At 41.6% G+C, this 10515-nt stretch overlaps 1 long non-coding RNA gene across 1 annotated transcript; it reads left to right on the top strand.

Annotated features, from left to right (window-relative positions):
• Positions 1–2092: 2092 nt before the first annotated feature.
• On the top strand, positions 2093–7698 carry LOC144246313 (uncharacterized). Its single transcript, XR_014952005.1, has 2 exons — positions 2093–6629; positions 6733–7698. It is a non-coding gene; the product is annotated as an uncharacterized LOC144246313 (long non-coding RNA).
• Positions 7699–10515: the final 2817 nt, after the last annotated feature.

A 10515-nucleotide genomic window follows, 5' to 3' on the forward strand; every position in this document is an offset into this window, starting at 1 on the left:
TTCTGTACATGAGTTATTTCCCTGAGAGCAGAGGCTGTGGACAGGTACCAAACCATATTCAAAATTAAAGTTTGCAACATGGCAGCCTGATTATGCAATTAAAAGGGGTGTTCAGGGAGTGTTCTTCAGTTATTTATTCTCGTTATTTATGCATGATTTTATTGCATATTTTAATATGGTTCACAAGAAAATTGGGCATTTTGGAGACAGATACATATATGTATAAAACATCACATTTAATTCACTTCCATGAGTTAAGCTCTTTGGTGAATTTCAGAAAATAATTAAACAAGCACTAAAGTATATACAAAGTTCTAGGTTGTGAGCATAAATGTGGAAAAATACAAACCTGATTTATAAGCTAAAATAATCTCTCAAGAGTGATTGACCCATAGTTTTAATAGCATGAAAATGACTAATTTAAGGTCAGGAGTAATTTAGTTTTGACTGACTTGGCAATCCTTTGTTCTCTGGGTCATGTAAGTGTTGAGTAAATAATAAACCTGTAATGCTATCCTGAGGTCAAGGAACTTCAGAACTGATTTGATATATTGGTCTCCTGGAAAGTTCTTCCAAGGCCAGTATCCCCTAAGCTATGTTTATGAGTTGACTGCATTTATAACTGATAGAATCATACTATTAGCAGAGATGAAATACACCCTTAAAAAGAAGAGCATGCTTAAATCAGGATTTTTGAATGAGAGACAGGCAAATCAGATATATCTGTGAGAAGTCAAGTTTGTACACAGTACTGAAAAAAACAAACATAACTGAGAAAAGGTGTAGATGTTTGACTTCAGGAAGAGTACCAGACTGATTATTCCTGTGAACATTACATGGGATAATTCTGGTTTTGTGAAGCAAAACTTCACATTCATATCTTACATGGGGCAAAAATAAGCAAGCCATCAACCAGTTTTACAGACTATATCAGAAACATACATTGAAAAAATAATCAGCTGCTCATTTAATGCAGTCTTTGCTCTATCCCATAACACTTAACCATTGAAAATCTGAAATAGGATGTAAAGTGAGATGCATTCCATTCAAGAATTAAGTGTGCATTATAGGAGCAATTCTTAATTTTGAACTTTTTCTTGTTTCCAGACAAAAGCCATTGCACTGCTAAAGAAATATACTCTAAAGCTCATACAAAGAGCCTGGACTATCCTTTCATTATCAGATAAAAATTAAATTTAATGGTTTTCAAAGTGTTTAGGGCTATTTTTTTTTTGCCCAACATCACAGTACTTATTAGTAAGAGGTATATTCAGATTACTCTGTTTAGTTATGGTTTAAAAGAAACCCAGTAGTAATCACAATCTGAAGTCTTGAAATCCTTAAGAATAATCTGGTGTTAAACTTGAGCATTCCTGTGAGAACATAGAATTAGGTTCCCCCACCCGTAGATTTAGTATTAATATTAATATCTCCTGGTAATAATGAATATTTCTCCTGGACAATCCTTGGCTATCTCCTTTCAAATTCCCAGCAAGAGCACTAACTTCATTTTTACTGTATAAGAATCCAACAGCTGGTTAGATTAACCAGCCATAAACATGCACCCCAATTAAAGAAACAATCAGCATCAGAATTAAAAATCCTCAGACTCTTCCCACAATGAGTAACAGCGTTTGACATGGTCACACAGTAAGAAGCACTTTGAAAAGAGGCATTATGTTGCTGACAGTACTTCAGGCTCTCCCCAGGTCCTGTCCCTGGTCCCAGAGAGCAGAGCTCAGTGCCTGCCCCTCCACCTCCCCTCAGGAGAAGCTGTGACTGCGCTGTCTGCCCTCAGTCTCCTCCAGCTGAACAGACCAAGTGCCCTCACATGGCTTCCCCTCAAGGCCCTTCACCATCCTCGTGCTCTCCTTTGGACACTCTCTAATAGTTTAATGTCCCTCTGATATTGTGGCACCCAGAACTTCACACAATATTTGAGGTGAGGCTGTCCCAGAGCAGAGCAGGACAATCCCTCTCTGGCCCAGCTGTGTCTGATGCCCCCAGGACAGGGATGTCCCTCCTGGCTCCAGGACACTGCAGCCTCATGTCCAACTCATGAGTTGGCCATTGACTGGGACCCCCAGGTCCCTTTCCCTGGCGCTGCTTCCCAGCCTCTCATTCCTCATTCCCAGTCTGTGCATGTATCCAGGGCTGCCCCATCCCAGGCCCAGAATTTGGCACTGTCCCTTGTAGAACTTCACATGGTTGGTGATTGCCCAGCTCCATTTGTAGAGGTCTCTCTGCAGGGCTCCCTGCCATCAAGGGAGTCCACAGCTCCTCCCAGTTTAGAGTCATCAGAAAACTGACCAAGTATTCCTTAGGGTGCTGCATCCCGGTCTTTACTTAGGAAGCTGAAGAGCACAGGGCTGATGATGGGGCCCTGCAGAAGTCCACTAGTGACCAGAGCCAGCCTGATGCCACCACAGCCACTGTCACCCCTTCTGCTCAGCCTATGAGCCTGTTGCTCACCCATCATTTTATCCAGCTGTAGACTGGACAGCTTGTCCAAAAGAATCCTGTGAGAAACAGCATCAAAAGCTTTGCTGAAGTCCAAAAAGGTTCATCTCCTGGCTTTCCTGGATCAGCCAGATGTCTTACTTACCGTCCTATAGAAGGAAATCAGGTTTGACAAGTAGAACTTTGCTTTCATGAAGCCATGCTGGCTGTGACCAATGACTGTGCTGTCCTCCAGGTGTTTTTCAGTCCATTCCAGAATAATCTTTTCCACAATTTTCTGGGGCACTAAAGTGAGACTGATGCAGCTTTGTGAATTGGCTCAGAGATGGATCTCGAGGATGATAGACAGAGCAGGGAGGGGAGGGATGTGCAGCTGGAGCAGAGCCTGCCCATCAGTCATGGAGAGCTTTGTGTTGGCCCAGCCTAAGCCTGACTAGCTCCTTCAGCTCCATGACAGTACGTGCTACAACAGGTGTCTGAGAGCTTGTGAAAAAATAGGTGAAGCCTGGCAGATTTGAGAAGCAAGTGTTGTAACTGCATCTGGCAGGGGAGGAGGGCAAATTAGCAATGAAAACAGCCCATTCTGATTTGAGAATGAGGGCACTTGTGAGCTGGCTGTGAGCTGGCTTAAATAAATATTATTTACATTATATGCAAGGTAGAACTCATCTCCTTATGCTGAGCTCAGGGCATAACAAGGACCCTTGTTCCTCACTGAGGGTCAGAGGGAGTTTAGCTCAGGTCTAGGCTTTAACTACATCAGCAGAAGGGTGAGGGCTTGAAGCAAGGATTCAACAATTCTGGGTTTAAGTTGCATTACAAACTTCTCCCCAAATATTCTATGAGTAGCAGCTTCTTACTGTTCACTGTGAAAAGCAATAAATTTGAACAGAGGATGTGTGGGACAGAAGATTTAGTGACTAAAGGCTGCCCTCTACAACACACAGAGGTCCTAAAGTTGCAGTCACTGTTTTGCTTTTCAATCTCCATCAAAAGCATCTTTTTGCTTCTGTATTTGAGTTTCTTGGTGTATCAGTACTACAAAGTAAAATTTCGGTTTGCTAACCTTTAACAGCTGTATTCTAAATGGAAGATATTTTCTGGGAGATAGTGAAAGAAACTTCCCTCCTCCCTCATTTTAGATAATACATACTGTATGGAGAGTATATGCTGTATTGTTTATTTTCTATAAAAACATGACACTTTTGACTTCCTTGGGACCACGTATATAAATATTTGTACATGAAATTATTTTATGACATAAATTTCTGTTAATGTTCTAAAAATATTTGTTCAGGCAAATTAAATTGCAGTAAAATATTTTACTACAGGATCAGTCAAAGGTTCTCAAAACTTTATATTCTCAAAAAACAATCTTTCAAGCTATAAAACAGAGTTCCATTTGCAATATCAAAAAGACAAATTTAACCAGCTTGACTTGATTAATACCAAGCAGTTTAACATTTAAGAAAACACTGAGATCTAAGGTGAAATAAAGTCAAGTTGTAAGCATTTTCTCTTATCACATACATGTTTTAATTTTGTTTTCTAGAAACTTATTCTGTTAGAGGAAAATGGCAGTGGATGTGGGATTATGTGCATATTTCCTATTGCAATTAGCACTTACGAGAGCAGGATATGTTGCCCAGTACACTAAAGTCCAAGTATACAAATAGTTAATAAATCTGACTCCTCACAAGCCAGAAAACTAATGCAGCATTCAGAATGATGTGTAGTCCCAGATGTATTTCCAAGAGAGCTCCTTGGGGTGTCCCAACACCTCAGTCACGAGCTCAGCTCCACCTGGAGACTCCCAATGGCTTTTGCCACCCACAGAGGAAGCTCCTGGGCAGTGGGGGAGAGTCCTGTTCTGCACCATCATTTCTGCTCACACAGAAGTCCCTTTAATGGCAGCAGCTTTCCCTCAGAAAGGCTCCAAACAGCCCCCAAATAACAGGCACAGTATCAGTAGCTTTCCTCTGTGTCTTCATGAAAAGCTGTTTCCCCTCCTCCAAATCCCCACCTAAAGACTACAGTCAGGTGAGTTTGAGTCCCCAGGAGCTCTCAGCTTTCTCACGAGCTCAGCATAGCTGCAGACACCCCTGAGCCTAGCTCACACTTACACCTCAGCACCAGCATCCTGCTGACCCATCTCCCATGGGAGAAGGCTCCTCACTGCTTTCTGCAGCCCCAGCTCCTCACCCTGCTCACACTGCCTGGCCCTGACTGATGCATTGGAGTGGCTACCTAAAACAGAGTCTAGACAAGATTAAGAGAATAAAAATGGGTATTTATTAAAGGACTTCAATATGTACACCTTGGGCACCCAAAAGCCTCGCAGAGGCTACACCTGAGATGGACGATGGTCACAAGTTTTTCACACAGGTGTAGGTTTGGTCCATTTACATATCAGTGGTTTATCCTCCCATTACAGCTTCAAGTAATGAAGTCATGTACCCCCAGTTTGCTCATCCCCAACTCACTTTTTGTAATTTTTGGTGGCCGAGGCAGTAAGGTATCCTTGAGTCCCAGGCCCAGAGAGGAATTGTTTTGCCTGAATAAAATAGGACAACAGTTGCTGGCAGGCTATGGAGCTTTAGAGTTATACAATAAACAATAGCAGGATTACAAATGTATGAAAAATATAAAGGCTAAAATCCTAAGACATCACAACCACCTGCAAATGCCAGCTGCTAAAGCTTGCTCTCTGCCCTGCTTTCTCTGCAGGAATCCCACACCTCTGGATGCCAACATCCCTCGGGGTGCCCGCGCTGCACACACTGAGCAGCTGCCCAGTGCTGAGGAGATGCTTCAGATCATCAGTGCCAAGGGAAGAGCATAGAGAGATTCATGGGCTGTGAGCATAGATTCAGGTTTAGGAATTTACTCAACAATTTACTGATCATCATGAATCTTTTAGATGTGCCCAAATACTTTTTCTGCTTGCAGCATTAGTGTGTTGCCCAGCAGATGGAAATAGTTTTTCTTCCTCTCATTTACATCAGCAACAAGTAACAGCTCCTTGGGATTGTGTAAATTTTAATTTTTTTAATTTATTTTTTTTTAAGATGGGAAGACCCTATTTTTGGTTTTTTTCAGACTTAACACAATTTTCTTGTAGTTCACATTTCACCTCTAAACACAGCAAACTTAAGCTCATTTCAGGTTTCTCTCAAAACAAAAGAATCAAGAACACGAGTAGTCACACCTATATTAGAGACAGATCTCCAAAAACCATATCTCTACATAGAATTTTTATGTTTTCCATTGCAATGGATTCTGGTCAGACAGGAAAGAGAAAAAAAAAATGTTCTATACTCTTTTTCTGTATCTCCTTTCCAGCTGGCCCACAGAACAGCTTTAAAACTTAAGTGTTGAATCAAGCATAGGATGTCACTGTGTCATTACTGCTAAAGTATATTTTTGTTTATTGAACAATAGCAAATGCATTACAGAAATAAAAATTGCTGATAAAATTTAAAAAAAATAATGTTAGGGTGGCAGCACCAACCAGGAGAGTTTAGGAAATGCCCTTTGTTAGGTACCTTCACAAAATCAGTTGAAGTCGCTATTCATTAGCATTATACTAGGTTTGCTGGAGTTTTAAAATGAGTGAAAAGATACTCAGATATTATCTTCTGTGCTTCATTCAGCAGAGAATGGAGAAAGTTTACTACAATCTCTTTTACCTGATTTATGTTGGCTTTTGCAATAAAATTCAGGTGACTGCATTTTTTTTTTAATGTAAAGGAAATTCCATGCAGTAAAAATAACACTGCAGTAGGGAAGCCTCAGTTCTTATATTAATTTCAAATCTTGGTCACTGCACTAACATTAGAATAATTCTAAACCAAACAGCCAACCCATTCTTACAGCTAGAGAAAGGTGACGGGGAAATCAAGCACCTGAGTTAAACTCACAAAGGTGGGAGGCTGAAACACTGGCCAGGTGTCGTGGTTTGACACGGAAAGAGAATTTTTTCCGGAAGGAAGAGGTCAATTTAGATATTGACCAATTGAAAGTAGACACGCCTCTGAGAACACAGAGGGTTAAAAGCAGAATTCCCAGGGGAACTCGCTCTCTTTGGTTCCGGTCAGCGTGCAGTGCAGACCTTCCCCCGCCCAGCAACCAGCTGGGTGGGGGAGGGGAAGCCCCATGGCCTGAGAAAGGTAGGCCGAAAGCCCCAAGGGTGGTGGAAGGACTGGAACCGGGTTGGCCCCTGCAGATGGAAGGGTGAAAGAAATCTGGGATGTCTCCATTTCCCCCCCCCAGAGTTCCTCTCCCGAGAGGGAGAGAGAAAGCCGCAAGGAAGGAGGAGCGGGGGGAGCTGCTGCAAGGTGCCCAGTGCGTGGGAGTTGCTGAATGTCCGGGCATTGAGCCATCCTGGGAGTTCGGACTTTTAACCCTTCCTTGAGAAATGAAAGCTTTGTGAATTTTCCTTTCCCCTCATCGAATTGAAAGAGAGGAAGAGGGACACCTTGGACCCTGGGATGGGATGTTGGAAGGAGGAATTCTGGATGGGAGGGGAACAAGGAGTGGCTTTTGGCTGGACTTTTCCATGTTAGCCACAACCTGAACCAAATCTTCTCCTTCAAGAGGGACTGTGTTTTGGGAGGATGCCAGTGAGTCAAGAGACCTGCTTCAGCTGGGAAAAAGACAAAAGTGGAGTGAACAGAGAAAAGGTTAGGGGGTTTGTGGTGGTGCCCCTTGTCCTGGAAAGGAAAGAGAAGAGAAGAAGATCTCTGTTCTTGAGCCCTCGGCCCCAGGGGAAAATGGGGGGGACTGTGGTCCCAAACAAAGAAAAACTGAACTGTTGTTTTCTCCCCTCTTGGCAGGGCATCCTTGAAAGGAAAAATCCTAAAGGCAGTCTGACCCTCCATGCATTGGTGGTGAGAGCACTGTGCATGGAAAGGAGAAGGGTCACCATGGCAAACTTTTTCTCTGGGCGGTGCCAGGTGTGACATGGAAGCACAGGATGTGGAGCTGTGTTTCTTGGGGGGTCTGTGGCACAGGAGAGACTCTGTTCCCTCGAAGGACTGAGTATCGATTGTCTGAGGGGTGGAAACCTGATTGGAGTCCAGATTGTGTCTCACTGTGGTTTGTTGGAGTTGGGTGGTGGGGGGAGGAATGTTTTGCAAGGTTTTCATTTGGATCTTTGTGTGTTTTTTTTTTTCCCCTTCTTTAGTTTTCTCTTTTCTTTTGTAGTAGTAGTTTAATAAAGTTTTTTCCTGTTATTAAGCTTGGGCCTGCTTTGCTCTGTTCTAGATTCCACTTCACAGCATTCAAGGTAGGGATCACATTTTCATGGGGGCACTGGCATTGTGCCAGTGTCAAACCATGACACCAGGTAATTCAGCCACTAACCAGCCTCAGCTAGGAAGGAAAAACTGAAGCCACCACAGGTGTGCCTTTCTTCAGGCATGACAACACATTGCAGAGTCAGCCACGTGAACACTGCTTTGTGTGTCACAGGTCTGAACTAACACGCACATGACCCATTCCATGCAAGAGGAATTTGTACCAAATTGGGAGTTAGGCTAGGCTTAGATGTCTGTGCAGCTTTCCTGGTGATCTTGGTTACTGTGGGTCCCTCAGAGGCCTTACTTTTGTTGAAGAAGTTGATTGCAAACTCAATGAAGAAATAAAGAAGTTGAAATGAATAGATGACATAATGTCCCACTGTATGAGAAACCCAAAAGCACTGAAGAAAAAACTCAGTACAAAAGCTTTCTATTAATGTAACATAACTGTAGATTTTTTTTACACCTGGAAAAACAGAAAGCTCAAATCAGAGAAATTTCAGGATTTTTTTGGTTTTTTAACATACTTGTGCTTAAAGTTTGCAAACTTAAGCCATGGTGCCTAATAGAGGTGGCTTTGTGTCAGAAATTTAGAATAGAAACTTTTACCTCGGACATTAACTCAGATCCACTACGGCAAATCAGGATGGCAGACAGACACAAAAGCTAAAAGTTCAATGAGAAAATGCAACAAAACCACAAAACCCTAGTGCTGAAACTTATGACTTTGTTGCCTTTGACTTTATGACCATAAGGTTTCACTAAAAGAGTGTTTGCATTGAATGTGTTTTCTTTGCATTCTTTTTGGAGATGGGTTCATATAAGAATTGTATTTTTGTTTCCTGGGATTCCACCTGCCCCCACTGCCATTACCCTCTGTGTGAACCTTTCACAAATAGCTCCTGTGGACACAATTCAGGGCTTCAAGTGAGGAATAGGTACAAGAGTAAGATTAACTCTTCAGATGGAAAGGTCTCCCTTTCATTCAGACTTCTTTGATAACAAAGACTGTGAGAGAGTGGAAAACAAGAGAACAGAATACATAGCAGTAACAGAATAGTCAGTGTTTAGAAGTGTTCCTAAAGAAAATGTTGCTCTGAACATTTTTCCAGAAAAGCTCCTGCCTACCTGCAAAGGGTGCTGGGTTTACAGAATGGGTAAAATGAACTCCCTCAGAATTAGGTGATGTTCTGCCAGAGCTATAAAAAAGTATAAGAATGAAGTAACTTAGTCACCACTAAAATCATAATCGTTCACTCATCCAGGCTGGAAGTGCAGTTCTATCCCGTGTTAGCTCAGGGCTAATGTCAAAGTTAGGTCAGGTTGCTCAGGTTTTCAGAATCTTTGGAGCAGAGTCTCCAGTTATGAGGTAATAATAACCCCAGAGGCCAATCAGGCTGGCAAACTGTATTCCAATATCACCAAAAGGAACTGGGATCAGCTTTGTAGCATGAAAATCACCCAGCACTCTACACAGAAATTCAAATAAAGGACAACACTATGACTGCAAATGCTTAAGAAAATTTTAATCAGCATATGAGAGGTTTATGGAAAGGATTTGGAGGGGCAGCAGAAAGATCAGTTTCTTTCCCAAAAACTACTAATGACTACTAGTGACCTCAGGCAAAATCAACTTCAGTGCCCCATCCTCCTGCTTCCCTCCCCACTGGGTCTATTGACCAGGAGTGCTCAGGGACAGGGACTGTCTCTCCTTGTCTATTTGCACAGTGTCTGACACAGCCAGCTCCTGATCCTGCAGGGACCTACAAATGCTATTGCATTACAGAAAAAAAAAACAACAGTGACAAGCAACATGGAACCAAATTAGGCAAATTGTGAGAGGGATTGAATTTACTTGTGAGAAGCTTTGCTGGGTTTTTTTGTTGAAGAGTTTATTATGACAGCAGATTTTAATGCACAGTTAGAGCAGGCAAAACCAGCAATAAAAATGCATGTAGGGGCAGAGCTGTACAAACTGATGGCTAAAGATCAGCTTTAGGTCTGTTAATGGAACCTACAGTTAATCTGTTAGATATGATTTTTGTTGCATGTGATATAGCACATAGTTTTCATTTACTTATTTTCAAAATGGAAAGATGTTTAAATTATTTTAGAGACAGGACACAGACAACAGTGATCGTGTGTGTTAGTGAAATTTCACTCAGTTGTCCCTCATAATGACACCAATAACATGTTTTATATTCTTATCTTCAAGGGTATCCTCTTTACTTTCCAAGTTTCAGTGGAATATCTGTACTGAGTTTTCAGTATTTTCTTGAATTTCTTTTAAAATTAATTTCTGTCCTGTGTGAACTACCCATTTCTGAATTCCATGAGAATATTATTGTAGACTCCAGCAGAAATTTTAGCTCCTTCTAAGAAGTGCTTCTAAGAAGGAGGAATGCACTGAAGCCTGATGAGTCATTCATTTATTTTTTCATGTCAAGGAAAAAAGCAGTCTCAGGAGGAGGTAGCAGATAGTAAGCAAAATAAACAGCCTTGTTGGAAATATTTTTACTTTCTTCCTAAAATATACTTTAGGATGATATGAATTCATAGACAAACTAATATGCCTTGAAATGGGAGAGAAAGATTTTTTTGTGTGTTTTTCTGTGGGGAATGTTTTTGGAAACACCTGATACCTGAGGCAGTCTACTTCATTTCAAAGACAAGTATTTGCTCTTTAGGAGTAACCTCTGCTAATGGATGCAAACCTAGCAAGTCTACAAAATCACTTTGATCTCAGATTCAAAAT

Source organism: Lonchura striata, chromosome 1A (assembly GCF_050655825.1).
Source record: "Lonchura striata isolate lonStrDom1 chromosome 1A, ASM5065582v1, whole genome shotgun sequence".
NCBI classification, from domain to species: domain Eukaryota; kingdom Metazoa; phylum Chordata; class Aves; order Passeriformes; family Estrildidae; genus Lonchura; species Lonchura striata.